Raw genomic sequence first — 24,815 nt, 5'->3', positions numbered from 1 at the left:
CTTTCTTTCTTTCTTTCTTTCTTTCTTTCTTTCTTTCTTTCTTTCTTCCTTCCTTCCTTCCTTCCTTCCTTCCTTTTTTTAGAGTGGGGAAGGCAAGGCAATTGGAGTTAAGTGACTTGCCCAGGGTCACACGGCTAGTAAGTGTTAAGTGTCTGAGACTGTATTTGAACTCAGGTCCTCCTGACTCTAGGGCTGGTCATCTACTCACTGTGCCACTTAGCTGCCTCAAATCCTTATCTTTCTTTGAGATTCAGGTCTGGCTCCCCCTGCTCTGTGAAGTCTTCTTTGAAATCCTCTTTAGTCTTTACTGCTTTTTTTCCTCCTCCACTCCTCTCATAGTGACCTACCTATATTGTACTCCCCCTAGTCACAGATGAGATTCTTTTTTTCTTTTTTCTTTTGCTTTTTGGAGGGCGATTGGGGTTAAGCAACTTGCCCAAGGTCACACGGCTAGTTTGTGTGTGTGTGTGTGTGCTAAGTGTCTGAGACCAGATCTGAACTCAGGTCCTCCTGACTCCGGGGCCAGCCACTCTACAACAGATGAGATTCTTTATTGAAAGGGAATGTTGGGTTTTTGTCTTAGTATATCCATTACTTAACACAATACCTCACAGGTAGTATGCACTTAGTAAATATTTACTGAACCAATGTTGAGTTCACGTAGGTTTTGCCTTTTATCTTTACCTCCAACAAAACTCCCCATTTAAAGAATCAAAGATTCCTCTTGAAGGTCAGGGAGACTTCATGCTGTCCACTAAAAATATAGTTTTATTGGCAACAGAAAAGAGATAAAACTGGGCAGAACTCCTCCAATTCACTTGTACTCACTTGACAAGGAAATCACTAGGTGATAAAGCAAACATATACTTTATTTTTCTTCCCCACCATCAAATATAATGTAATGGAATAGACAAAGATTAAAAAGATTATTCAGGAAAATTCTTGATTTCTTTAAGGGAACCATGAGATAATGAGGGGTTCTAATTGGCAGAAAACATCTGAAATATAGTTGTAGTCCACCACTATCACTGAATACTCTGGAGTAAGGATTATTGCTCTGTGAGCCAGGAAAATAGTTCTCACTCTTCTTCCATTTTATCTTTGTCATGATATCATCATCATCAAAACATTATGTGTGCTAGGAGTTATGTAATGCTAACTGATATAGCTTTTGCTTCTATAAGCTTCTAATCTAAAATAATAACATAGATATTGTGATAGTAATGGCAATTAAAGATTCCCCGGTATTGGCTTGGTTTTCAAATTGATTGTGTTAAAACCCAGAGCTTGTTAATCCCACCTGTGGGATGGACTTGTTGATGTGAAAAGAAAGTCCTGAACTGGGAGGAGCTGGTGACGTAGATTTGGAGAGACACAAGAGAGAGGCAGAAGAGACCTTTTTGGAAGCAGCACCCACGTGGAGGCAGAGAGAGAGACTAAGAGAATTTCTGGTGGCCGCTTTGAATTGCCCTGGACTTTTGAGACCTGCCCCCTGAACTGCCAAGGACTGAGGAGACATGGCTGTTTTGCTGGTACTTTGTCTGTCTGTTTTGCTGGTACTTTGTCTGTCTGTTTTGATGTTGTTTTGCCAGATTTGTCCACTGGTGAAAGACAGGCCTGTTGAAGAAGTCCTGGAACCTGGCTGTTCGCTAAGAAGCCCTGAGACTGTCCTGCAGACAGAGAGTGAATACTGTCCACTGGTGAAGGATAGTGCTGTTGTTGCAGGGGTCTGGAGACTGTCCTGCAGACAGAATGAATACTGTCCACTGGTGAAGGACAGTGCTGTTGTTGCAGGGGTCTGGGAACCTTTCTGTTGGTTCAGAAGCCCTGAAGAAGGATTTTCTTGTTGTATGTTTACAGAAATCCTGGGAGAGGGCTTTGCTAATGTTTTCAGGGGTTCTAGGACTGTTCTACAGACAGAGGATGAATTAATGAAGGGACTGGCAATGTATCTTGTGGCCTTGCTAAGCCTTGTCTCCCCAGGAACTAAGATTGCTGAGAACTTGCCTCGTGTCAAGATGAAGAAAAGACCTCCATTTGGGTATTAAGTGCTGTGTTTAAACTTGATGTAACTCTGGGGTAGATTCAATTGTGATCCAGGGGTGGGGAACTTTTGACCTTTTTGTGCTTTGTGGTGGACCAAATGAAGGTACAGCCTAGGGGTGGAGAAGTATTTAGACCAGGAACTTTGTAATTGATTGAATGATTGGAAGGTCCTGGGGTGGGGTAGTACTTGGAGATTATTTAATCACATTTAGTAAATGCTGTATTTGGAATGATGTCATGTTTTGATCCTCTCTGTTCTTGGTTGGTCACTGAATGAAATGGAGAGCACCTATGCTGGTATTCTGAACCTTGGGAAATTGCCTTTCTTTTGGCATTACAGTACAGATATGTAGTCTAATTCAATCCAACAAGTATTTATCAGACATTTACAATATATGTACTATAGTGATACAAAGGCAAGCCAGAAAAATTTCTGGTCTTCAAAGAGCTTACATTGTTCCCCAGACAGTCATTCATTGAGTTCATCACCAGCCCATTTTTTGAGCTTTATATAAAAAGGCCTATATGCTGACACCATACACCAAGTAAATTTAATATGAAAACAGTTGGCAAGAGTATTATATACTACCGTGTTTCCCTGATAATAAGACCTATCCCGAAAATAAGCCCTCCCCTTACTGTGTCCTCTAAAATAAGCCCTCCCCCGAAAATAAGCCCTATTGAGATTGCTACTGTAGTGAAGGTGATCCCCTGTGCTACATGCTACATTACAGTACCCTCTGTATGCACCGTCCCCCCTCCCTCCCCGGTGAAACGCACGCCGCGCTCCGAGCTGCATCCAATCAGAGCTGCAGCAGTGAGCACATCATCCTGTTCTTCCCCAGTGATTTGCTTATTGAATAAAGGTACATTTTTTTATTCACATTTACCTGTTTATTAAAATTGCTGTCAATGTTCATTAAAATAAGCCCTCCCCTGAAAATAAGCCCTCTGGTGTTTTTCTGTCCAAAAAAAATAATAAGACAGTGTCTTATTATCGGGGAAACACGGTAGTAATATTATGATGTTTTAGTGTGTGGCAAGAATTAGAAGTTCTACCAGGGTAAGATTAGAGGAGCAAATCACTGAAGAAAATATAAATATGCCTCTAGGTAATGAGTGCAAAAGTATTGAAATGCCTTTAATAAAATGTACTCTGCAATTTATGCTAGTACATATCATTGCATTTGTTATCTTGTCTCTTTTCAAACTCCACTCCCTCAGGAGATGTCAACAGAACGGCCTCCAGAGATCTACAGAGGGCTGTCGTTTTTGTACAATAATAATTTAACTGATAGAGCAAATAGTTGAAAAAGGAACTGGAACTTGAGCTCAGAATTATTTGCCTTGTCCATAAAAGGAGATTTTTGAGTCTTACACACGTTCCACCAATGTTTGAAGACACAGTTCGCTAATTCTTTCCTTGTGTGGATTTTGGTAGTTATAAATTTTAAATATAAATTGTAACCAATTTGCCATAAAAGTAAATTCCATTTCTAAATTGCAAATAATTCCAGCCTCTCTGTTGGCACAAAGAAAGGTAGCATATTAAATATTGTAGCTATCTTTTTTTTTTTTTAACTCTCCTGCGGTTTGATGCCTTTTCTCTCTTAAAAAGTATTTCAGAAACCAGGCTTTATAGAAATGATGAGTCAATATGCTGTGATTTTTTACCTTAATTTTCATCCTCCTTCTTGTCATGAAGAACATTTATTATTAACTAGATGTTCTAAATGCTGGCTCTTGTACTTCCTTTCCTATGATAAGTAAAACACTATTGTTCAGAATCAAGAAACAATGTATTGAGGATTCCCTGCAGTATAAGCCCCTTCCTTTACCCATCAACCTCTCAAATTTGGGATGTGGGATTAGGCCAATGTTTTCCAAATTTGACCATGGAATACACAAATGATGATTATCTCAAAGATCTGAGTTAAAAGTGGTGGGAATCTTTTGAGTATAATAGGGAAAATTAAGCCTATCTTCATACTAAAAATTGTCCATAACATATTTCTTAACTATAAGTCAAAGTAATGTTCTGCTGCCCTAACTCAGTGATATATAATCCCTTGGCATCTTTGTTTATAGGGCTGTACATAATAATTCTGCTGAGGGCACCCCAAAAAGCCCAGTGCTCATTTAATGTAAGACTTAACATGACACATTCTTCTCCTTCCCAGGACTGCCAGGTTCTGCTTCTACAGACAGGTTATCTGGTTTCCCACCTCAAGCCAGCCTCCTGTAAGACCCTTCCCCTGAGTTCAGCTACAGCAGTGTCTTCGATCTTTTGTCCAGACTTTGGCTTACAATTGTTATTCCACTTTCTCACATCAGTCCTATTCTCACTGGATCCCTCAACAGCCCCTGTGGATAGGCCCTTGCTATCCTATTCTCAAACCTGACACATTCTTACCAGGGCTTTTGTAGAGAAAAATAATTCTTTTTGTATTTGAAAGATGTTAAAAAAAATCTTTGAACAAATTAAAAGGGACGTTACAAAGGTAAGAATAGAATAGCATTATAGTATTTTCAATTTTAGACGGTTTTATTGTAAGAATAGCATTTGTATGCTGCTAGCTTGTTCTCGGTGAAGAAAGGGATTCTCTAGCATTATAACCAGAGTGGGACCACAGGAGGTGAGAGACACAGTTTTAGTGGTTATTGGCCAAGTCTGATATCTTTGAAAATTCAGGATGATGCTGGGAAGTGATGTGGGGTAGATGAAAGTATAGTAAACTTTAAATAACATCCATAATCTTTTGACCTAATGGTGACTTCCTTTCCTAAATATACTTTGCATTGTGGCATTTTTAAACTGCATGTCAAACTGAGCAAACTCCATATGATGTTTCCTTCTCTGTCCACTCAGGCAGCATAAGAAGCATCCCTTTAGATAAAGTGTTTCTGTGACTTGTCTCATTTTCCTGTTTGGGGAATTTATCATATTGCCTAAAAGGAATAACAGTCCAATGTCAAAGGAAATAAAATGAAGAAAATGAAAAGTGAGACACAGCAGGAATAAGTTAAAGAAAATAGGGACTGGACAAATGCCAGTGTCCACTTACTTCCTTAGACTGAAAAGATAGTGTGGTTATTTCTATGATTTAAGTTAGTAGATCACAGGGTCATAGATTTAGAGCTGAAATGACCTTAGAGACCAGCCTCCTTATTGCTTATAAATTAGAAAAAGAGCCTCAAAGAAATTCAATCATTTGCCCAAGGTCATTTTATAATTTAGTAGATGGCTTTTGAAAGTAACTATGAGTCCCAAATTCATTACCCTCAGCACTTATTAAGTACCTTCTATAAACCGGGTACTGCCTAGAGGCTGTTGATACAAATACAAAGAACATAATGCCTACTGACAAAGGGCTGGTATAGAATGTCCCCAAACTAGGCTAGTCCAGTCTTTGGACAACAACAGTCCATCTTGTAGGCCATACCTGAAGTCTTTTCAAACATGTTCTCAGTTAGTAAAGCATTTGAGAATCCAGAATCACCTTGACATCACAATGAGGTATTATAAAAGGACTTTAGTTCAAATCATGATGAACCAAACATCAAATGAGGAAAATAGGGACATGTTCTTTTTATCTTTAAAAAAAAATTTATATACTTAGAGTTTACAACATTCAGTTCCACAATCCCTTGAGTTCCAAATTTTCTCTCCCTCCCTCTCTTCTCCCCTCCCTTCCCCCCATGGTGGCATGAAATCCAATATAGGTTCTACAAATACCTTTGAATTATACATTGGTCAAGTTGTAAAAAAAGAGTCATAACCAATGAAGTGAACAATGAGAAAGAAGGAAAAAAGCAAAACTAAACCTAAAAGAGAGAGCAAGTAGTTTGCTTCAATCCTTTTTATCTTTTTTTAAAATTATTTTTATTCTGATCTTACACACAAAATAAACAGGCATTTCCATACACACAGCAGAAGAGAAAAAGAGTTGTACATGATACTGCAGATCTCTATTATGTATGACTAGCTTTGGTTTTTAAGAATAAATTTAACCTGTAGCTTTCACAGTTCTGCATGTCTGTGCTTCTTTTTGGTCTTCAAAAGTATATATTCTCAGTGGACCAATATAATGGATTGAAATCATTCATCATTCCCTTCAATAAGCCTGTACTTTCCAAGTTCTCTACCTTTGCTTAACCTATGTCCATCTAGAATATCCTGTCTCTCCTTCCATTTCTAGTTCAAATCTTATCTTTGACAAGAAGCATTTCCTGGTGACAATATCCTGAATTTCTTCTATAGCTCTTATACTTACCTGTTGACTGTCATATTCATATGTATTTATCTTATTTATACCTCAACTGTAAGTTTTTTGGTTTTGTTTTGGCAAAACTGTATGTTTCTTAAAGGAGTTAGCCACTCTCTTACAGTTTTTTTTTAATATGATCCATACCAGTGCTTTTCAAAATGACCCTTATTAATGATCTATTAATCAATTGCGGTGCTACATAAAGCTTAATTGTTTCTGAGTCATTTCATGGGTTGCACAGAATATTGCAACCTTCTGGATGAGATCCTTAACCACTCAAAAAGAATTTGGCCTATATATACACAAAGGAAAAGCCAAATAGAAAATGTCCACTGATTATGGCACATAGTCAGACTGACACTGCAAATGGACAGTGAGTTGAATTCAGACTATTAAACAGGAGAAAAAGAGCAGGCTAGATTACCTTCTGGAAATTGCAAAGCCCTTTTAATGACACCAAACTTTAAGAAACACAGGTTTACAGGAGAAATTTGTACACAATTACTGACACAACGTATGTGTGATGACCAACTTTGATAGACTGGACTTTTCTCAGCAATGCAGTGATATAAGTCAACCCCAAAAGACTCATGATGAAGAGAGATGTCTACATCAAGAGAAAGAACTAGAAAGAAGTGAGTTTGAATCCAGATTGAAGCAAACTACCTGATCTTTTTCTTTTTCTTGTTTGGTTTTGTTTCCTCTTTCCCATTGTTCATCCCATCCTACACAGTCCTTTTTTTATAACCTGACTAAGGTCTAATGTGAAAGTATTTGCAGATCCTCTACTTGATTGTATGCTGCCATGGGGTGGGGGGGAGGGAGAGAAAATATGAAACTCAAGGGATTGTGGAACTGAATCTTGTAAACTAAAAGTAAACAAACAAATTAATAAAGACCAAAAAATAAAAAAAAAAGAAACAGGCTTATTTAAAAAAAACCCAATATTCTACTTGTACTGTTGGGTAGCCACAAGAATCACTCACAAGGCAGTGGACAGAGATATATTGTGAGTGTGAGCAAGGTGCAGCATATAACAAGGTGCTACAAGACAGAAAAAGAAGATGGGCTATTCACATGTCCAGTGCAAGGGACAACCACCAAACTGCCCCTGTGTTCTACTGGGATGTCAGGACTAAGTGAGGAAAGCTTTGGACAAGAGTCCCCCAGGATGGGCAGGCTGTGATCTGCTTTGTAGAAAGCAAACTTCCACACTAATGAGATCACAAATCCACTTCTGTGCTTGGTTATGTGTCCCAGAAAATATAGACGTGCTACTTCCTATTGGATATGTGCCATGGAGCTGATAATACCACCACCACCATGGCCACCGATATGTTGTTCTTGTTCAAGGCTGGAAAAATCAGGCCCCTGAATCTGTGAAATAAACTTAGGTCAGATCAAGTAGGCCAATAGCTGCACTTAGCAACCAAGAGAAAGTACTGTTTTCCCCCTGCCCCCACCCCCTACTTTTCTCTTTTTGTAGTCCAATTCATCTATCTTTTGAGCTTATCATTAATTTTTCACTTCTATTTTCCCCAAGAATATGGTTTTTATTTATTTATTTTTTTTATTCTAGGACCCAAGTTTCTCCAATTCAACCATATAGTCCATCTGCTGGGTTCTTATAATTGATTAAGAGTTGGAAGGGGCCTTGGGGGCTGTGGATTTCTACGCTTTTACAGAGTAGGAAACCGAGACACGTAGCACTTAAGTCACTTGGCTAGGCTTACAGAGTTACTTAGTGTCTTTTCTGCAGTTACATGTATTTTATGGTCAAGATGTCATTCTGAGGTGGGGGAGGGGGAAGTTTGGCTGAGACTGACAATGTAGATTTGCTACTTTGAGAGGGGAAAGGGGGCATTTCTGAAGATCGTTTTGGATGTCTCTAGTTGCTTCTTTTTTTTCTACCAAATTCCCTAGGATAGAGGTTTTCTGCCTCTGTTTCAGGACCGAAGGAACATTTAGGGTTGTGTTTTTGTTTTTGTTTTGGGGAGGGGGAGAAGTGCTTGACCCCTCTTACTTGGCCCTTCACACGTCTCTGGATGATGATGGAGGTGCATTTGGACAAGGCAGTACGGATCCTTCCCCTCAATCCCTTTTCCCCCGCCTGGCACGTTTTCCATGTAGGTGGGGGAGGGGAGGAGTGGTACAGAAAAGACGAAATTGGATTGGGAAGGGGAAGAACAGAGCTTGTATCCCACAGCTTGATAGTTATGACAGTTGCTGAGAAGGGACGAGGGTGCAGCCCAGGCCTTGATAACTGCTCCCTGCTCTTGTCTGACCTGCTATAAATAGATGGCCGGGTACAGGCTGTGCAATCAGACCTCCCTCTGAGAGTCAGCAAAGTGCATACATACACACACGCGCTCCCAAACCCGCGACGGCCCAGATTCCAATCCTGGCGGGCAGCTGCTTGGATAGAACGCAGGCTAGGGCCATCTCCCCACCGCATGCTGTTCTCTCCTCCCCTGGGCCAGCAAGCTAGGGGCCGGGTGGGGAAGAGGAGATGGTGAAACGCGATGGAGGAAAAGCAAGTGGCTCTCCGGGAGGGGTAGGTCGGCAACGGCCCACTCTCTCTCCATCACTCCTTCCCTGTCAATCCACTCCCACCTGCCCTCGGCGACCTTAAGAGTTTTCAGCTCCTCTTGCCCAACCAGAGACCGCTCTCTTCCTGGGCCCCAGGGACACCGTGCTCCAGGACGGGGCTGGCCGAGGGAGAGGCCGAACGATGCACCCGTCAGACCCGCACTGCAGCAGCTGTTTCCTGCATGTGACGGGCCCGGGACGTCGTCCTGCCGCCAGGGAAAAAGTCACAAGGTAGAGTGGCGGAGGCCACCAGGGCTGCTGCCGTCCCCGCCCGGGCGCATCTCTCTGCTCTCCTTCCTGCCTCCCCTACTCAAGCCGCGGCTACCCCGCGCTCTCCACATTACAAAGAGGAAACGCGAGCTCTGTACAGACATCTCCTCCCTCTCCCTCTCCCTCTCCCCCTCCTCTTCCTCCTCCTCCCCTTCCCTCTTCCTCCGCCTCCCCAGGGCCCCCGCCCGGCGGCTGCCACTGCTTCACAGACGGGTGCCTGTTGCTGCTGCTGCTGTTGCTGCTGCCGCCGCCGCCGCCGCCAAGGGAATTGATTGCATCGTAAGAGGAGCAGGAGGACGCAGAGGGGCCCCCCTCGGGCCCCTCTGCGCAGAGAGCGGAGTGGAGCCTGCCCCGCAGGATGGACAGAAAGCCCGAGCCCGCCTCTTCTCCCTTCTCGTCTGGAGCTGGTCCACGGGGGCTGTCGCTGCGAACCTGCCCCGCTCTGGTCCTGCTCCTCTCTCGGAGCCGCGCGGGGGAAGGCAGCAGGTAGGCAGGAGCCCGGGGCTGGGGGTGGGGGGATTTACGCAGGAACCCTTGTGCCTTCTCTCCTACCCCCTCCTCCCCTGGACCTTCCCTCCTTTATCACTGAACAGCCTGACCTCTCAGCCCCCTTCCCCAGAGCTCTTTGGTGGGAGGTTTTTGAAAAAAGCTGTGAACAGAATGGGCCAGCCCAGTTGTTTCGCTCTCCGGCTCCCAGTGGCTTCCAGAGCAGCAGGAAGTTAATTTGCCGCCTTCGGATGCTCCTGCCAGCCTGCCTGCCTTGCCCAGCCCCAGGCCACTTTGATGAAAGCGAAACTGTCACGTACCGAACGATCCAGCCAGCGGCTCCTCCTCGCTCTTTTATCCCTTCTTCCCTCCCTGGTCCTACCTGATGCTTTCTCAATTTTTGCTTCGTTTCAACTTACCCTGTTGCTGGCCACAGTATTGTCTACTCTAAGATTCATGTCTGCCTTCTCTCTCCCCACCTTCCCAAATATCTTACTCGGCATCACGTTTTTACAATTGCTAAAAAACTGAGAATGGGGGAGGGGGCCAAGTAAAATCCAGCCAACCTTTAAAAGTGAAATGTTAAGGAATGAACTTTCCTCCTGCTCAGCCAAGCGAAGAGCAGCCAGCAAAGTGCATATCACTATCCTCATCTTCAGAGTTCTTCCTATGTAACGTTGTGTTTTAATTGTTAAAAGCTTCTTCCTGCTCAACTTGTGACTGAACTTGCAACAAAAATCTGAAGACTCAATATTTTTGATCCATTGAAAGTATCAATATGTATCACTAGTGGAGGTTTTTCCTGTAGTTGATAATGTGAAACATCTCATTCTCTACAAGAATTATTTTTTAAAGGCGTTTGAATGGGATGATACATTCCCAATTCATTACTGAACAATTTTAAGTACTTCTCAAATTTCCTGATTTAAATGAACCACAAAGAAACTGAGCTTTCCCCACCCTTTAAAATTTCCTGCATGTTACCTGAGAAAGATCTTTGTAAAGATCCTGGGTTTTGAGATTTGATATTTAATCAGTTGAAGAAATGAAAATTAATATAAATTTGACAATGGTTATGTATTTTTTGTTCTCTTTTACAATTAACATGAGTAATATAAAATAAGATTGTACAAGTGTAGCAGTAACAATTTTTTTGAAGGCTTTGAATGCCAGTCTAAGAATTCACATAAAATACATGTTATATAATCAAAATTGCATATTTCACCTTTTGTGGTCTCTATCCCTTGATCAATTATGCATTCTCTGCATAATTGTGAAACAAACCTATCCCCATTCTTCTCTCTCTCTGTCTCTTTGCTTCTGTCTCTCTCCATCTTTAAAATGATGTGACCTTTTAAAGTTTAGGTTACTTATTCATTATGATATCTGGTATAATATGCTGGTCTAAAATTATTTTCTGTCAAAGTGCTCCCTCATTTCCTCAGAAATTCTTGTTTGACTAGAGAGTCATTCCATAGTAGTTTGTGTTCTATTAAGTTTATTAAGTACTGGGCTATTGTATTCATTTGTTTCTGGGTATTTCTGATGTGGTTTGTTCCACTGGCCTACATTTAAAAATAGATTTTTAACAATTATTTCAAGTTGAATTTCAAAGTAATTTCATTTCCTCATTTTCAAAATGAATCAGAGGTCATATGCTTATTTTTGTATTATATATTCATAGTAGAAAAGAGATCTGCACAATTAAAAAAAAACAACCTAGCAGTTTGTCACCTGTAGGTAACACCAGAGCTTGAGTAGTGTGACTGTTCTGCATGAATGATATCAACAGTGTATGATTCTAGGAGTTGTAAAGCCTCCCCAAAGGTTTCTGTGTCATCATATGAATGGAAAGTGACACATTTTTGTGAAGTGACACATTTTGGAAATATAAAATAATCTGAAAATGCTCCGTAACTGAGACAAAAGATGTGATTGTGACCTAAGCTAGGGGACGAAGTAAAATTTAAAAAATGATAGAGGTTTTTCCCAGTCAATTACAAACTGATGACATTTTTTTTTTATGGGAGTGCCAGGGAAATGGCTAGTCTTTTATTGGAGGGAAGAAAACATAGCACATCTCCAGTAAACCAGTTCAGGGGCTAACTGGCTAAACTGTTGGGGTACCAGCTTGTAATGGGTTCCACAGTTAGGGCAACGCTGTGTCTCACCTTTGTGAAGCCAAAACCAGATGACTGCACTGTTGTCCTCTTCACAGATACAGCCCACTATTCACTTGTCAGTGATGGAAGGGACGCGGTTGGGCTCCTCCTTAGTCCCTGGAGCAGCCTTTGGGGCTAGCATATTGTATGGATCCAAATCATTCCTTTCGGCCATCATAATCTCTCTCTCCAAGCCAATAGCCTGCTCCTTATCAGAAGGGATACCTCCTTCGGTCTCCATAGACCGAGCAGCCGGCCACCCGAGCAGGGCCACAGGCCCTCAAGGCCTGGACGGCCACTGCCCTGGCACCCTGCAGTAACCTTGAAGCCATCGCGCCTGAGACAACTATCCTGATTACATTTTTTTTTAAAAAATCAGAGGTCAAAGTTTAAATTCTAGGATTCTAAGATTTGCAAAGGGGAACTCCTAAAACCTAACGCCCTACCCCCATTGCACCTTAGGGTTTCCCTTCTTTCACAAGGTCCCAAGCATTGCGTGACTTAATTGGATTTTAGCTACACCTCTGGTATCCTTTATAATAAATATTTTACCATATCTGTCATAATACCCTAGAGGGTCAGGGGAGGAAGTGGATCACACTGAAAGATTACCTTTCTTTCCTCTCTAACCCTGATGTTCAGCACCTAGCAAACCACTTCAGAGAGAAAAGCTAAAATTCCCCTAATGTGGTCAGCGTTATATCCCTGTATTGGACCATTCAGCTGTGAGCTATAACCTTCACGTAACCTTACCCTCTCTTTTTTTATAGTATCCATCAGTGATGTACTGAGCATACAGCACCAGTGAATTTGGAATACTGGTTCTTATATGTGGGAGAGGGTTGTTAGGTCCATTGTCTATCTCCTCCTTGGAGATGCAGTGTAGTGTAGTAGAAAAGAGTGCTAGGCTTAGAGTCAGGAAGACCTTGGGTTCATATCCTGCCTCAGATTCTTCTCTAGCTGTGTGACCGTAGGTAAATCACTTACATTCTCAGCTCCTTAGTTTCCTAATCTGTGAAATAGGGACAATAAAACCTCTACCTCGTAGTGCTGTGAAAATCAAATGAGGTGACATGTTTTAAAACATACATGTGAGTTTTAAAGCTCTTATTGTCAAATCATTATATGCCTTTTTTTCTTTCCTAGCTAATTCCCCTGTATGTTGAAGGTAGAAAAAGGAGGTAGGAAAAATCTCAAAGGAACGCGAAAAGTCCTGTTGTGCACCTAATTGCTGTGGACATCTTTCTTCTTCACAGTAATTCAGTCCCAAATTTCCTAACATTCTTGGAAGCTTCACTTCTCCCCTGGTCTTTTAGATGTCTGAATGACCCCAACATAGAAATTATCCATTTATTAGCTTGAAAAAAGTTTTCCCGACCATTGATGCCTCTGTCCCTTCCTCCTTGAACCTCTCAGAGCGAGTGTCTTGTTTAGACCAATACTTGGTCATGTTTCCTTACTTTTCCTTCTTGTCAGTCAGTGGCCATGAAAAACATAGAGAAGTAGATTCTGCATATTAACAGGTCTTTATGACTTAAGCTTCTTGTTTTTCTGGTTGATTCTTCATGACTCTGTGGGCCATAGTACTAGGCTTAGAGTCAAACCATAGGGTTTTCTTTGCAAAGATACTGGAATGATTTGCCGTTGGATTAAGGCAAACAGGTTGTGTCTTGTGCAGGGTCATATAGCTAGTAAGTGTCTGAGGCTAGATTTGAACTCAGGTCTCTTGCTGAGTCCAGGCCTAGTGCTCCATCCACCAAGCTACCTAGCTGCCACAAGTTTAACTGCCTTTGTTTAATATACAGGGGAAGGGTAGGGAGGCCATAATTCTCCAATATGACAATAATAATCATAGCTCACATATATATAGTATATTTAAAGTTTGCAAAGTACTGCACATATATTATCTCATTTGATCTTCCTCAAAATGTGAGGGAAGTGCTATTATTTATAATCCCTATTTCACAGATGGGGAAACTGAGGTTCAGAGAGTAAGAGATTCCTAGATTTACACAGCAGGTATCTGAGGCAGGATGCATATCCAGGCCTTTCTGGACTCTTAAGTACAGCACTCTCCATTGTGCCACATTACCTCTCTAGGCAGAGATCATTTGGGCTTTCAGTAGGGAGCTACTCAGATGCAAATGGCTAAGATACTGCTCCTTGATCATAATAATAGCAGTAAGAGGGCCTGATAGGTCATTTAGTCCAACCTCCTCATCTTTCTGATGAAGAAATAAAGGGCTAGAAACATGAAACAACTTGTCCAAAGTCACACAGCTGATAGGAGCACATGGCTGGTCCCCTGACATCACCTGCAGTCCTCTGTCCATTCTATCATGTTGCCTTATTTAGGTTCCCCTTTAAATCTGGCACACATCTTCCCAAAGAAGTTACTTGTTTATTCTTTAAAGCATGTTTTGGAATCCATGAAAGTTTGTACTTTCCAGCTGCCATGACATTTCAAAGCCCAAGTTTCCATTTCGAAGGTTCCTAAATTCAAGGGCAAGATTTCAAAAAACGAATCAATCAAAAAGCATTTATTAAACACTTGCTATATGCCAGTTACTTTGCTAGGCATTGGGAATGCAAAGACCAAAGTTAACCAATACTTGCCCTCAGGGAATTTACATTCTAAAGAGGGAGACAACTTGTACATCTATAGGTATGTACTGAACAGATCCAAGGTACCCTGGGCCAGGGGAGTGAAGGGTAGGCCAAGAAGCACTAGCAACTAGGGAACCAGGAAAGTGCTCATGAATAAGGTTACACTTGAGTTGAATCTCTCAGGGATTACACAAGGTGAAAGTGAGGAAAGAAAATATTCTAGGTATATAGGACAGCCAGTGCAGATTCAAGGAGGAAGGAGTGTTGCGTATAAGAAATCTACAGAAGAGGGGCAGCTAGGTGGCACAGTGAATACAGCACTGGCCCTGAAGTCAGGAGGACCTGAGTTCAAATGCGGCCTCAGACACTTAGCACACTTACTATCCGTGTGACTTTGGGCAAGTCACTTAACCCCAATTGCCCTCCAAAAAAGAAGGAAAAAAAAAAGAAATCTGCAGAAGAACAGTATGGCTGGATAACAGAGTAAAGAAAAAGGAGTAATGTGTAATAAGGCTGGAAGGGTGAGGCCAGGATGGGGCCAGGTTGTAAAGGGTCTTAAATGATAAATGGATGAATTTATATTTGATCCTAGTGGAAACAGGGAAGCACTGGAGTGTAAGTGTGGGGTGGGACTGATGATTTGTGGAAAATGGATTGGAGTGGGGAGGTAGGGAGGTCAATTAGGAAGCCGTTGGAGTAGATCAGGTCAGAGTTGACTACTAGACTAGAGTGGCAGTTTTTTGAGTGGAGAAAAGGGACATATTGGAGAGATACTGTCAGGAAAAAAGAGACAAGATTTGGCAACTAAATGAATTGAGTAAGAGTAGGATGATGCTGATTTATAGACATGGGTAACTAGAAGTATGATGGTACCCTGGACAAAAATAGGGAGGTTGGGAAGAATATTTGTTTGGGGGGGCATAGAGAAAGATAATAAGCATCCTATCTTGGGCATGTTGAATTTGAGATGCCTATGGACCATATAATTCAAAATGCCTACTAAGCTGTTGATATTTGGAGTCTAAGGAGAGAGACTAGGGCTGCATTTATAGATCTGAAGATCATAGAGGTGATCATTCAGCCCAAAGGAGCTGATGAGCTCACCAAATCAGAGAAAACGTAGAGAGAGAAAAGAAGGGGATGAGGAAAGAACCTTTTCTTATTTTGACCTGTATGAGAGTCTAGATTAGCATTTGAATGAAGTTATGTGGAATTTGGCAAATACTCAATAGCTTTGTCAGGAAATAAGAGGTAGTTACTTTTTTTTTTTTTAAGCAATTGGGGTTAAGTAACTTGCTCAAGGTTACACAGCCAGTTATTTTATGTGGGTGCCAAGTATCTGAGGCCGGAACCAATCCAGGGTCTCCCGATGCTGAGCTCTTACTCACTGTACCACCTGGCTGCCCCTGAGGTAGTTACTTTTAACAGATTTTTTTTTTTCTTTCCTGAAAAACAGCATGGGCCTGTTGAGCAGCACATACTACTTTTTATTTATGGTCAAAGAAAAATTACTTGTCAAAGGAAATGCATATCCAAACTTCCAAAGCAGTCTAAAATTTCATGCATAAATCTGACTGGAATGAGGCACAATTTGAGATAACAAAATCCTGCGCAATCCCAAGTGATGGACTATCTGCCTACTTGGGAGAGGGGCAAAAGAAAAACTTTACATTTGGAGATGGGGGAAAGACTAGGTATCCCTCAAATATATGGACACATTGAGACTTTTTAGTGCAGAGGACAATTGATTACAAGGTAACAAGCACTCTGACCTAGTGAAGGAGATGGAAAATTTTCTTTCTTGTGAAAGTTTGGTGGTTTAAAAAGCAGTATACATCACTGAAATATTTTTGAGAAGCTAGCTTGTAAATTAAACAGAAATCTGAACAAACAAGATTGTATGAACATTTCGGTTTCCAGTAGCCCCCATGCTTCTGGTATAAAGAGCAGGCAACTAGTGTAGGAATGAAAAGGTAACCTTCTGCAGCATACAGATTCTTTCATTCTTTGCATTTTCACCTCCAGCACAGAGTAGGTGCTTAATGAAACACTTTCAGAATGACTGGAAAGTGTCGTTTAGTGATCTCACCAGCTCCTTTGGATTCAATTATTAACTCATTGCAGATGATTCTCACATCTACTTATCCAGCCTTAACCTTCAGTCTGACATTTCCAACTGCCTATTAGACATCTTGAACTGTATGTAGACATCTTTTAAAAAAAAAAAGTTCAAATGTGAGTTCATTATCTTTCCCCCTAAACCTTCCCTTCTTCCACACTTCTGCTGTTCAAGGCACTCACCATAATCATCCAAATCACCCAAGCTCCAAAACTAGATGTCATCCTCAACTCCATTCTCTCAACCCCTCACCAACCATATCCAATCAGCTATCAGAGTGATCTGTCTAAAGATCAGGTCTGGACATATAAACCTATTCCATCAACTCAGTATTACTAAATACCCCCAGTAACCAAATATAAAATCCTCTGGCTTTTAAAGCCCTTTATAACTTGGCCCCTTCCTCCCTTTCCAATCTTATTATATCTTACTGTCTTCCCCATATTCTATGATCCAATGACACTGGCATCCTTGATGTTCCTCGAACAAGACACTCAATCCCCTGACTCTCTGTTTTTTCACTGGCAATCCCCCATGCCTGAAATTCTTCCCATCCTTGTCTCTGCTTACTAGCTTCCATGGCTTTCTTCAAGTCTCTGCTAAAATACTGCTTTCTGCAAGGAGTGTTTCTCTCAGTTTATCCTATGTGTATCATTGGTGCATAATTTGTGTGTTGTCTCCTTCATTGTCATATGGACAGTTTTCACCAGGTTTCTTTTTTTTTTTTTTAACTCTCTAGGGCAGGGGTACGGAATCAGATATGGCCCTCTAAGTCCTCAAGTGCAGCCCTGAGGACCAGGAGGCTGCAAGTTCCTTATTCCTACTCTAGGGTTTAGTTCTAAATAAATGCTTGCTGACTTGACTTGACTTGATTTTATTTAATGAACCAGAAGTCTGAGGCTGTCAGGAGTCATTCCCATGGTCTTTTGCCCTAGGATAGGATGCAGAGCCCCGGCCTTACTAGCATTTCAGATGCCTGTGAAGGAGAGGACATGGCCTTCAGGGACTTGACACACAGACATTTCTGGCAAGAAGCCAGGTATGACTGGAAATCCACAGGTTGAAATGTCAGTAGTTATTGGCATGATCCCAAATACTCCTTCAGATTTGTTGGCAGGCCTCCCTCTTGGCATTCCACCCAGCCACCACTGCCCTTCGTATTTCCTGGTCAGCACTTCCACTCCTTTGTCCTCATCAGAAGCAGAGTATTTCCTCACAAAAACAAAAAAAAAAAATGAGGATCCCTAGTTCATACTGTGCTTGTAGAAATTTAAGGCTGTAAGAGCACTGGCCCTGGAGTCGGGAGACCCGGGATCGGTTCCGGCCTCATATACTTAGCACCCACACAAAATAACTGGCAATGTAACCTTGAGCAAGTTACTTAACCCCAATTTCTTTCAAAAAAAAGAAAAAATTTAAGGTCGTAGTATTGTAAAACTGAAAGGGACTTTAAAGAGCTTCAAGTGCGACCCCTTTTTTTTTTGAGCAGATGAGGACATGAAGCAGCATGGAGGAGAGAGGAATGAATCTGGAGTTAGAAGACCTGAGTTCTAGTTCTGGCTTCACTAACTTGCTACCTTTTGTACTTTTAACCTTTCTGGGACTTTGTTTCCTCATCTATAAATGAGGGTCTTGTACTGGATGCTTTCTAGTGCTTATTAAGTAGAATATACCATTATGCTGTATTACATCATCTCTGTAAGGCTATCTGCTGGCTTCCATTGGTAGTGGACCTTACCTGTGTGTAGTGCCATCCCTAGGTGACTCCCCCACAGCCCTGGAGTCCCTCAGAGAGGCCACAGCTACTATAACTGTGGGGTATTCTTCTAACCTTGTAGCTCCCAAGCCTCCATTGGTATACTTCCCATTAATAGTCAGCCCTTAGACCTAGACTTCATTTTTTGTTGTTGAGTTGTTTTTCAGTTGTGTCCAACTCTTTGTCATCCTATTTGGGGTTTTCTTGGTAAAAATACTGGAGTGGTTTTACCATTTCTCTCTCCAGTTCATTTTATAGATGAAGAATTGAGGCAAACAGGGTTAAGTGACTTGCTTAGATCACACAGTTGTCTAAGGCCAAATTAGAAGTCATGAAGATGAGTCTTCCTGACTCCACTATGGCACAATCTACTTGCCCTTTAGACTTCATTAGTAAGATAGCATAAAGAATATTTAATACAAAACATTACCCCCAAAGCATGGTGCAGATTCTTATAAAAATACTCATCACATTCATGGGAAGAATAGGGTCAATTTTCAATTTTCAATTTTTCAAATTTCAATTTCCAATCAAAATAGGGTCAACTTATAATATAGTGGTATAGAGGCACAGATATGGAGGATATATATGGCTGTGGGGGTAGCAACTCATGGTATTAAAAATACTTTCTCCCTTCCTAGAGTTCTCATCCATCTCTCCTTAAGTATATCTCTGGTAGTATATTTGCTGGGTAGGCCACATGGCTGAGCTTAGAGAACTCTGTTCTTTACTTGAGTTCATCATGAGCACCTCTCTCTTACATAGAGGGTCACACTTCCTGAATCTTGGGTGACTCTCTGTCTTGCTGCATCCAGAATCTCATTTATATGTTAAAACCTATCTTGTCCAATGATCAATTCTGTAAAAACTTCCATTGAATGTCTGGGCCTTTAATGGTTACATTAATTAAAGAGAAAGGTGGGGCAGATAGATTTCTACCCCTTACATTTGATTTCTTTAGTATAAGCAACTCTGATTGAAGGGGTTCCCTCCAACGACATAGATCAACACATGCTCTACAATTTAGAGTCTTACAGAGTTGCTTGGGGCACTGAGGAATTAAGTACACATCCATTATGTGTCAGAGGTTGAACTTGAATCTCAGTTTTCCTGACCTCAGGGTGAGATTTTTACCCTCTAATTACTTCTGTGAAAATACTGCTTGAGGTGAAATACTAAGGTACAGCTGGTTTCATCGAATATAATAAATTGGACAGCTAGAGTTAGATTTAAACCTGATCTTTGCACAAACTAGAAATTATAAGGAACCAAAAAGAGGTTTTGCTTTGGGCTGATTTGAGCAGAGAGATTTGTAGATACTCAGAGACTCAAGGTGTAGAAACATAATTCTCCCTCCAGCTTACCAGAGGGACACACCACTGAATTTTGTGACTAGTGTATAACTGGCAGAAGAGACCTGAGGATGTCAACTGGCTAGAGTAGATGGATCAAATGGCCAAGGAACAAATGTGGCATCTGGTCATGGGATGGTTAGTGTAAGGACAGGAAGCAGGAATCAGATCTCTAAAGATTGGGGAAGGTATTTTCTGAGACTGAGCAAGAGGGTTAAAGAATACTATGCTGTCCTAGAAGGAAAATGAGAAGAGAAGTTTATTCTTTCCTCCTTATAAATTTTCTAATTTCTATTTAAGATTTAGATTGAAATGATGACTCAGAAGAAATTGGTGTGTGTGTGTGTGTGTGTGTGTGTGTGTGCGCGCGCACGTGTGTGCGAGTGTGTTCCACAGCAAGGGAAAAAAGCATAGTTCATCTACTCAGAGACACAGAGCAACATCAAAGTGCTAAACCTTGGTGCTACCTGTGAAAGCAGGGAAGTAATCCTTCTGCAAGAGAATGGAGCAACCTCTGGAACAATGAGTTTGGACTTATAGGAACTGGGCTAAACCCAGTTAGCTGAAAGCCAATATTTTGTTTAAAAGTTTTAAAAACCTCCAGCTTTTATCTTTTCTTTGTGATTGAGAAAGGGCTTGTTAGAATATCAGCGTGATACTTTGCTGTGGATAGGGCTGCAACTGATAGGTCAACACCAAATACATTTTTTTAAGTAAGCTATTTATGTGGACAGCATCTCACTCTTTAAAAAAAATGCCTGTAGTGATTATTTCTTAGCTCTGCAGCCTTCACAGTGTCTTTCTGTGGGTGTTATTTGTGTTTTTTTTTCATTAGTCATTGTTTCCAAGACTCCAGAAAGCTTGCTGCTCTGGTGTTTTAGAGAAGAGATGACCCTGAGCCAATGTTCACAGAGTTGAAGTTCAGGCAGGTTGTGTCTAGCTAGAAAAGCTTTGAACATGGGTGCCAGCATCAGCAGAGAATCAGCTCAGTATGAGTATGGAGATGCTCATTACCAGGAACTCAGTTGCTGGATGAGGCATTATTTTGGCCATGGTGAATCAAAAACAGACAAAAATTCAACAGAGACCCCGGTCCATTGTAGCACCATCTTGTTCTATAGTGATGCTGGCAGATTGGCAGAAAAGATGCTAAGACTTTGTTGGGATTACCCACAAATATCTATTTGATTGTTGGTACACTTAACTGCAGTTTTTGTCTAACATCCAGTCAGTTGGCATGCCATTGGAGGAACTGCACCAAATTCTCCTTGTCATTCTCAGTATTAATTAAGCCAGAAGACATAAAGTAGCCTCTTCCAGATGAAAGGACAGCTTGCAAATTCTCAGAAATTCAGATAAAGGAATTGGAGGAGCTGGTTTTACCGAGTCCCCAAAGGCAACAGGAAACATCATTTCATGGGACACTTGGTCACCTCATTTTGTAATGATCATGATGAGGGTAAATAAACAAGTCATTATGAATATCATTGTGTTTATGTGTCAACATCCATGATAAAGGATGAAGAAATAAAGAACTTCTCTAAAGAATTTGATAATATCTATCTAAATAAATCAGTATGTATACTTTGATCTTTCGTGATGTCCATTCAATGACAGACACAGAAGTGGTAGGCAAAATCTACATTGGAAGACATGTTTTGGGATCTAGAAGCAAAAGGAGCCAAAAGCTTGTAGATTGTTAAGATGCTTCACACTTCCATATCATAGATAACTTCCCCAATTCAATTCAACAGACATTTATTAAGTGTCTACCATGTGCTGGGCACTGTGCCAAATAGAAACTCAGAAGATGCTAAACATGGTAAGCATTATCCATGATAAAAAAGAAATTGGCTCTATCATAAAAGAAATAACGAACTACAGACATAGTACAGTAGACATTTGAGAATCAGCTGCCTGGGTTTCTTCATTTTTTCCTGGCATTATTTCCCTGGTGATACATTTTTCTTCTTCGAAGTTCTCATTGGGCATATCTTGCTCACACTTACCACAAGTTTCTTCATTGCTCTCTGTGTGATAAGAATTTCACAGACTGTTGTGTTTCATAGCTTGCAGTCATGCAACCACAATGGAGGGATACTGGTCTTAAAAAGATGGATCTTTGTTTCCCAGGGAAGTTTGGGAACATTAAAAGAGCTCTACAATTTCCTAAAGACAGTGTAACTTGCTTTCCTCCTGTTTAATTTTTAGGCCCAACTTATTCTTGGTACTGTCTGATTGAGATATATTGATGGATAACTCTAGTCATTTTTCATCCAACTACATCTAATAATATTGGTAATAGATGTTCTTTGCCCACTTGATTTTTTAAACTCTTTTGAGTGGTTTTAGATGTCTTCCAGGAGGTTCTGCAATATTCCAGGACATAATGCAACCAATATAATGTCATCTGCAAACAGCAGCATCTGGAAGACCTCACTTCCCACATGGAATTTCTCATTAACCTAGACTATGTATTGGATCTCTGCCAGGGGCAGTTAGGAGGGGCAGTGGCCCTGGAGAAAAGAAAGATGAATTTGAAGCTGGCCTCATATATTTACTAGATGTATGGCCTTGGGCAAGTCACTTAATCTCTATTTTCCTCAGTTTCCTCAACTGTAAAATGGGGACAGCAATAGCCCCTGACTCACAGGGTGGTGGTAAGGATCAAACAAGATTTGGAAAGTACTCAGTATAGTTCTTAGGACATCATAGTTGTTTAGGTAATTCTTGTTCTCTTTCCTCCCTCCCATCATAGTAAGGAACCATGTTGGCAAGCATTCACTTTCTTATTTTAGACTACCGGATTTTTGTGATTGGTGCACCACTGAATAAGACTATTTCTTGTTTTTCCAAAGCTGAAAGAATTTTGATGCGAGTCTGGGCGATATCTTATTGGAAGGGAGCTTTTAAGGTAGCATTTTCCTCTACTGCCATCAAAGGCTCTTCATAATCAACCATCAGCAAAGTGGTTTCTTTTAGTATTTCCATCTTTTGGTCAGTTCCATAATGGTAAACTTGCAGTCCTTTATAGAATATTGCTTGTGAAAACCTGTCTGATCCCCACTAGTATCTTCATTAAGGATGCCCTGAATAGGTGTTTAAATGAGTCTCTGAAGGGTTTAATAAAATGAGAAAGCAGGTGATGTTTGTGATCTCCTTAGGACCATTTCTGCCTCTACCAGTGTGGTGGCCCTCTGGTCCTCAATGGTAAAAAGCATTTATTATAAAAATCTTTGTTGATCTTTTCCATTTTCTTCTGTGTTGTTCCCCTCATTTCATCCTCACATGTCTTTGAGATGACTTTACTTGGCTGGAGCTCTTGCCAAGCTTTCTTTAAATTGATTTTACCCTTCACTGCTTCTCTTTGTTTTATGAGGTAAAACTGCTTATAATTTTCCATTATCCTTTTTTGTAAGATTTTACAAACAAATTTATATTCTAAATTAGTATTGCCTCTGGCTGGCAACTTTCTTTGCTTGGTGCTTAGGTATAATACTTCCTAAGATTTTTTTTAATTCCTTTTTTTCTCCTTGTTTTAGCAACTGAGGGACAACTAGGTGGAGCAGTGAATAGAACACTGGTTCTGGAGTCAGGAGGACCTGAGTTCAAATCTGGCCTCAGATACTTAACACTTACTAGCTGTGTGACCTTTCGACAAGTCACTTAACCCCAATTGCCCTGCCTTCTCCCTACAAAAAAAAAATTATTCTTCACCTGAAAAAATTCTCAAAAACAAGCATTTCTACATACAAAACAAAACAGAAAAAGGCGATTACATGTGAAATCACGAATCTCTACTTAAGACATTTTTTTAAGTGTATAATAAGGTGTCCTGCTTGTCACTGTCTATTCCTTTTGTTCTAATTTGTGCATTTAAAAAAATAACTTAGTTGCCCTATTTTTTTCTTTTCTTTTTTTAAGCAGTATTACTGCTGATCCCTTTTTCTCCCTCATAAAAACAAAGAAACAAACAAATCAACCAAACCAAAAATCCTGCCCCCAATTGAAAAAGGGAAACAAAACCCTTGTAAGAAATAAGCATTGTCGGGGTGGCCAGGTAGCATAGCAAGTAAGAGCACCGGCTCCAGTGTTGAGAAGACCCGGAGATCGAATCCCGGGCTCGGACACTTAGCACCCACCCAGAAACACCTGGCTGTGTAATCTTGAGCAAGTTACTTAACCCTGATTGCTTTAAAAAAAAAAAATAAGCATTGTCAAGGAAAATAAATCTATACCCCAGCCATGTACAAAAATGTAAGTGTTACTCTATATTTTGTAAATCACCTCTCTCAAGAACTGGAAAGGTTGTTTCATCATATATTCTGTAGAGATATAATTGGTCATTGAATTAACAGATAATTCTTAAGTCTTTAAAAATTAATTTTGTTTATGACATGACTGTTATTGTATAAATTTTTCTGCTGGTTGTCATTTTACTTTGTATCCATTCATATAATTCTCAGAAACTTTCTCTTTAATACTTTCTTCTGGGGCAATAATTTTCCATTACATATGTATACAATCATTTGTTCAACCATTTCCAAATGATAGAGACTCCCTTTGCTTCCAGGTGTTTAAATAATAATATTTAATTTAATGTAGAGACAATGTTTAACATTCACAAATTTTTGAGTTTCAAATTTTCTCTCTCCCCCCCTTGACCTCTCCCTTCCTTGAGACAGTAAGCAATTTGACATGGGTTATACATGTGTTCAATCATGTGAAACATATTACCATATTAATCATTTTATAAAAGAAGACAGACTCAAAGGGGAAAAAACATGAAAAAATATGGGAGGTGAAAAATAATATTCTTTGATCTACATTCAGAATCCATCAGTTCTTTCTTTGGAGGTGGATAGCATTTTTCATCATGAATCCTTTGGAATTGTCTTGGATCATTGTATTACTCAGGATAGTTCAGTCATTCATAGCTAATCACCATACAATATTGCTGTTACTCTGTACAATGTTCTCCTGATTCTGCTCTTTGATCAGTTCATATATGTCTTTCAGCTTTTTCTGAAATCAACCTGCTCATCATTTCTTATAGTACAGAAATATTCCATTACAATCATATACCATAACTTGTTCAGCTATTCCCCGCTTGATGGGTATCATCTCGGTTTCTTTGCTATCATGAAAAGAGTTGCTAGA

At 40.5% G+C, this 24,815-nt stretch overlaps 1 protein-coding gene and 1 pseudogene across 6 annotated transcripts in view; one reads left to right on the top strand and one right to left on the bottom strand.

Annotated features, from left to right (window-relative positions):
- Positions 1 to 7,975: 7,975 nt before the first annotated feature.
- The window catches only part of TBC1D1 (TBC1 domain family member 1), a 318,238-nt gene continuing 301,398 nt past the window's right edge, over positions 7,976 to 24,815 (top strand). For 2 of the 6 annotated variants that reach the window (XM_069068580.1, XM_069068572.1), the window contains exon 1: positions 7,976 to 9,659. The gene's annotated coding sequence lies outside the window, so the exon portion shown is untranslated. The remainder of the gene's footprint in view (positions 9,660 to 24,815) is intronic. The other 4 variants (XM_069068589.1, XM_069068597.1, XM_069068595.1 and 1 more) reach the window with 4 other exon arrangements.
- On the bottom strand, positions 11,337 to 12,828 carry LOC138150131 (cytochrome c oxidase subunit 5B, mitochondrial pseudogene; annotated as a pseudogene).

The sequence above is a fragment of the Petaurus breviceps genome, unplaced genomic scaffold (genome assembly GCF_028583685.1).
Source record: "Petaurus breviceps papuanus isolate PSGF00001 unplaced genomic scaffold, PetGlider_PUasm1.0 140, whole genome shotgun sequence".
NCBI lineage: Eukaryota > Metazoa > Chordata > Mammalia > Diprotodontia > Petauridae > Petaurus > Petaurus breviceps.
Note: the sequence above shows the minus strand (reverse complement) of the source record. Positions and strands in the feature narration are given on the sequence as shown.